This window comes from Tachysurus vachellii, chromosome 9 (assembly GCF_030014155.1).
Source record: "Tachysurus vachellii isolate PV-2020 chromosome 9, HZAU_Pvac_v1, whole genome shotgun sequence".
In the NCBI taxonomy this organism is placed as follows: Eukaryota; Metazoa; Chordata; class Actinopteri; order Siluriformes; family Bagridae; genus Tachysurus; species Tachysurus vachellii.
In genome coordinates this window covers 17,632,350-17,638,732 of record NC_083468.1, presented here as the reverse complement: position 1 = coordinate 17,638,732, position 6,383 = coordinate 17,632,350, and positions in this window count along the sequence as shown.

The window sequence follows — 6,383 nt, the reverse complement described above, 5'->3', positions numbered from 1 at the left end:
ATATATATATATATATATATATATATATATATATATATATATATATTATATATATATGTATATATATATATATATATATATATATATATATATATATATATATATATATATATAGAGAGAGAGAGAGAGAGAGAGAGAGAGAGACTTTCACTGTGACTTAAGAAATTAATGATTTATGTAAATTACCTGTAAAAATGTTTGTATTCAAAATGTGTTTAGGTCACAGAATAAACGTGAATGAATGAATAAATTAATGTATTGGGTTTTTTTTACACTTTAAGAATGACTCAGTGCAACATTATTCAATAAGGGTCTTCTGTTACCTTGTGTTTGGGGGGCAGTTTTTTTATCTGCCCCATGGCCTTTCAAGAGTAGCAGTTAAAATAAAATGCAGTGGCTGGCTTTTTATGTTAGTCCTTTCCCTCCCCAGCTGAGCCATGTCACGAGAATTTGTTAACAGATTGGAGTTGATAATGACTATGATTAGGATAAAATAGAAATAAAATTCTTTTCCTGCTAGAGATAAAACTTGGGATATAACCCATTTAATTGAGCATTTCTTTGCCATAATTTTTAGGAATCATATATTAAACCAAATTATTAGACAAAATAGTTTAGCTGACAATTCACCTTGGGGTATTTTGGCACATACATGTGTATCCATGCCTATGTGGAGGACATGCAGGACACTTTGTTATTCACTGTAGTAGATGAGAATAACCAGAGAACAAACATGAAATAGCAGGAAGATTTTATAAGTTGCCTATGTGAAGTCAAAGTCCTGAGGTGATGAAATAGATGTTTTCACGAAGCAAGGAATCAAGCAAAGTGGAATACTCCAGTAGTTTTAAATGAAACTACCCTGGTAGTCCTCCACTCTCTCACAGAACAAATGTTTAGAAAACACATAGTTAACTATTATCTTATTACACTGGGGCAATTTTAAACATTCATTAATCGTCTTATTATGTATCTTATTGGCATTAATTAAATGAAAGTAATTTAACAAATTGACTGCATGCAGTAAACATGCAAATGAAATGATTAACAATGTAGGAACATTAAATTTGATCTCAATACTTTAGTGTGTTCTTAAGACATACGATACACAGTGCTTTACTATAAACTCTGCTATGAATTTCCCAAATGCAATGAAGGACAAAGAACAGAGCAAGCATTATACTGATCAGTTTCTGTACCAGTTAAAATAATCACAACTTTATGATACTTTCACAGATTTGGGTGCTGATTGTTTTAAATAAATAGGACCTAGGAGTCAACCCAATAATAGCACCATGGACAGGGTCTAGTAGCACAGAACAACACAATATTACTGTTGACTATATATTATCTTGAAAGAGAATGAAAATGAAGACGTAATCGGTGATAATGTTAAAACTCTGTGATAAGAACTGCTATTTGGTACTGAATAGCTGCTTTAGGAATTTACTTGGGGTACAAACTGAGGGGAGATATGATTAGAGCCGCATGAAGAGTCTTTCATAAATGAAAAACACAGGATGAAATCTTTCATGGGTCCAGAGATTCTCTGACATTTTCTGGCTCATTTATAAACCTCATTTTTTTCTCTCTTTCTGCATCTCTCTTTTTCACTCTAGCCGAACAAAACAGTACAAATCTGCCCCAGATTTTACAAATATTGGTTTATGATTTGGAGCTCAGTACTACAGCGAAGGGGGTGATATTTCTCAAACAGGTCATAAAAACAAGCCCAGAATAGCAAGCCATGATAAGATGCTTATACTGTTACTCACAGTCTTCTTCACAAACAAGACACAACACAAACCAGATCTGAAGCACATTTCAAACTGATTTCAACATATCACCTTCATTACAAGTGGCCAGTTGCAGAATAGTGGATGAGGTTAATATTTCCTTTTCAGCACAAAAGCACTCGAGCAGATCTTTATTAGATCATTAGATCTCAAATATTTTCTGTTTTGTTTTCTTACAAAAAAAAAATGTGTAACATACCACAATAGGAAGCAAAGTAGCAAAAAGCTGCATCCAAGGTAGCAAGACAGAAAAAATCAAACTTTAATGTAGAGGTTTGACGTATTTATTGCTCGGCTATTTTCAACATTTGCTAACTGTTTGTTTCAAATCAAAATGCTTTCAGGTTCTGCATCTGAAGTTGATAGTCATGTGGACATGAACCCTTTGACATCCAAATAATCATCTAAACAACTTAGGTTCATAAAGGAACAAGGATTCCACCAAGGGGAAATGGAAATGTCAAAGGCAATTACTAAAGCATATTGTAACAGCATTTTTGTAACAGCACTGACTCCTCTTAATGACTTTCCTCTTTCTGCTGTGATAGCAGTTTCTCTGAAATGTCACTGGAAATACTATATGCCACAAACACACTACAGTAAAGACATTTAGAGCAATAGTAATTGTCGTAGACTCATTGTTTTGATTATGAACTAATAAAGTAGCATAGAGAAAATTCATTTATTGCACGTTAAAATGATTCCATCTGTAACAAATAAAATATTTATAAATGTTGTTTAATGCTTTATGTCATTTACATTTTTGTGTCCAGCATAAAAAAATAGGTTTGTGAAGGATGTATATGCACTATTAAACTCTATCCTGTTTACTTGGTCACATGCTGCAGGAAATTTTAGCTGTGCCCCGGTGAATCCTAGAAGTTAAATAGTGAAAAACTCAGCTCAGTTTTGCATCTGCTCAGCTCCAGCCGGTGCAAACCAGCATATTCCAGAACTTCTCAAATCACCGCTCCATTTACATGTGCATCTGGCTGAGACCACTCTAATACAGCAGCTCCCCCTCATACATCACAGAGAATAATGGCTGAATTGCACACATGCAATAATGTGAGGGATAGATTAGTTTCTTGTTCTTTTTACTGCTTTAGATATCTATATCTGTTCTATATACAATAATCTTAGGTTTTTTTTTAGTTGGCTTTAAACACTAATTATGGCATAAAAAAAATCAGTTTTATTAAATTATTAATCCAACTACTATGTCTACAGAAATAAACCCTGAACAAACCCTAAAAACTAAAGATAGATCTTTCTATAAAAACAGCAGTTTTGGAAATACAGAAAAATAGCTGTGACAACAGAATGTCCACAGTTCAAACTAATGTTCATTCCAAATAATATATTTGTATTCAGTTTCATACCTGGTTCTTCTATACTCTGCCATAAATTATTACTTAAAAAATTAGAAGTTACTCATAAAACTCAGAAGTGCTACAGAATTCCTTGTGCCAGATTAATGGGGCAAAGAAAGGAGAGGAAAGGGAACATGAAAAGCAGAACATTAAATGAGAAATGGTTGTGCAGCAGGTTAATAGTTCCATCAAATTAAGTTCCTGGAATATTCTGAAAGTGACTCACTTTAAAAAGTGTCACTTTTACTGGCACCTGGAAACCCTATGGAAGAAAAACCATTCCTTTCTTCAGAGTATGAATCAGAGTTCACTGGAGCATTAAAAAAAAGCTCAAATTAATAAACGGTTTCTTTTAAAGCTAAACAAAATTACTCACTCTCACTCACTCATTTTCTACCGCTTATCTGAACTACCTCGGGTCACGGGTAAACAAAATTTAAAAAAAAAAAATCATGTTTAGAAGTTTAGAAACAAAAACCCCAGCCAAATCTAATAATGGGTTTTTAGTAGGCTTTGGGTGGAACCTTTTGACCTACACTATCTGGCCAAATGTATGTGGACACTGGACCATCACACCCATATGTAGGCCTTCTCCAAACTGCTGCCACAAAAATGGGAGCAGAGAAATGTCTAGAATGTCTTTCTATGTTGCAGCATAAAGATTTCCTTTCACTTAACTAATACCCCTTTTCCACCAAAAAGAACCGGGTGCTGGTTCAGAGCTAGTGCTGGTGCTGCTAAGAGGCCTATAGAGCAAACCTGATCCACTATGACAGTGCACAAGATAAATTAAGACACTGTTTGCTAAGGTTGGTGGTCATCTACCCTGAACACCTTTTGGATGAACAGGAATACAGACTGCATTCTCCACCCAATCAGTGGGCACTGCTCTTCTGAATGAATGGGAAGCATTAGTGAAAGCTTTCTCTGATGAGTAGAGGATATTATAAGAGATATTGGGGACTAAATGTGGACCGGGATGTTCAAAAAGCACATAGAAGTGTGATGATTACATGACCACAATTTTAAATTCATATAAAAGTCTAAATTCATATAGACTATGTCACAAAGTAAATTGTTTCTGGTACAAAAAATACCAGTGTATTAATTTATTAGATTGTTCCATTTTGATATTACTAGTCAAATATGTAATAAAATTGCCACAGTTTAGATGACCTAGTTTTATTGCCTTTTTATAAAGTCTAAAAACCAAGTATACTGAAGAAATGCAAGTATTGACTAAATGTAATTTATTTTATCATACAGAACAAAACGTATGTAAACATGTGTGGGATATTATCTCACGTCTTTAAAGGATACATTGCTTTAGTAAAAATACGAGTCTGTAATGAATCCACAATGAAATGAAATGTGAGCACAAAGTAATAGTAAACATTTACTATGTAATCTCTTGCACTTGAGTAGTCTAGAACTGTACCCTGACTCTGTCATGTCCCAAGAATCCTGAGGTTTCACACAAGAATAAAGAGTCAAATAACCTCAAACCTTACATCCTGTGCTTTTCCAAATTAGATCACTTTTACTTCAGTACTTCAGTAAAGTGCTTGTAACAGACCGATTCGGTTAACCTTCCTTTTAATCTCTTGCCCTATGTTTCTCTTTTGTGCTATTTACAGGTGATTTATAACGGATGCTGGTAAACAATGTGCTGGTTGAGCTCCAAAAGTTGTGTGCCAGACAAGACGCCTCTCAGCCAGAGGATTTGGCAAGGGAGATGTGAGGTCCATGGGGGGTAGTTAACATTTTTTGCTGAGGCACTGGTGTTTTATATTTGCTCATTTCCACACATTCCACAGTGTTAGAGGAGGAGCAGGGATGAGGAAGGACTGCAGCTAATAAAATCCTTCCCCCTTATTAACACGCAACCCATTCTTCAGTGATCCACCCTGTCTCAAGTTAGGTTTCCGTAGGTCTGATGAAGCAGAGACAGATTGATTAGTGTTAGGGCTGTAGTACAATTTTCTCTCATTATGAAACCTTTCCTCTGCCCTATTATTATCAGTCTCACCAGCATTATTAAATAAACTATTAGAAAGGTCAGACTGGTCGCTGAACATATTTATACCTAAAGAGAACAATTGGTTATAAATAGGGTGGGTTTGATATCCTGCAGGTTTTCCTTTAAAAACCATTTAGGTTTTATTAAGATTGTCAAGGGGCTTAAGTGCCTTAACCCAATGCCCAAAGACCCAAAGAAACAGTGAAATCCCATCATAGACTTATAGACTTAGGACTAATATTGTAGGTACTGTATGATGACCGCAGTACAATAAGGAATAGCACCCATAATACTCACTATATATGTGTGTGTATACATATATATATATGTATATATATATATATATATACATATATATATATATATATATATATATATATATATATATATATATATATATATATATATATATATATATGTGTGTGTGTGTGTGTGTGTGTGTGTATTATATGTGTTGTAATGTATTATTCACAGAGTACATTTCCTCTATGTCAAGCTTCACACTGTGTATTTTGGTTAGAGAACTAGAGACTTAAAAAAATATTCATCTAAACTACTCTTGATCACTTCTTGAAGAAATAACACAAATGCATAATTCCATGACTGAGTATGCTATGTATGGTTACTTACCAATTGGTCATCATGTAAGGATGTGAAGCCATTTTCAAATAAGCCATTTCTTTGAAAGTGACTGATTGAGTCACATATTTATTATTACATGTTTATTATTATTACTTTACTCTTATTATTAGGCTACAGATGTGCCTTGTCCATGTAAATAAGTTCCAGGCACTTCAAATCTGAGAAGTGACAGATCCTAGATTGTTTTTAAGCTTTCAGCCTACAAAAAAGGGGTAAAACATAGATGCCTCTCTGGCAATGTGTTTTGTTAACAACAAACTATTGATCAGGAGTGATTTTGAGGTTTACTTGCTCAAAACTGCAAACTCTGTGATCAGTGTTATAGAAATAATTAGTGTGCATATGTTGATTGATTTAAAGTAAATATTATAATAAACTCATTTAAAGTGCTAAAGAAATATTTAATTTGCTGTTGTCGTGTGAGTGGACATTTTCACATTATGTTTTGTGTGGAATTTGTGATTGTAGATGTTAAGGGGACCTTAAGGAGGCATTTTATTTGTTTGTTCCTAGATGAAGGATGAAGCTTTATAGCAACACAGCATTCTGTTT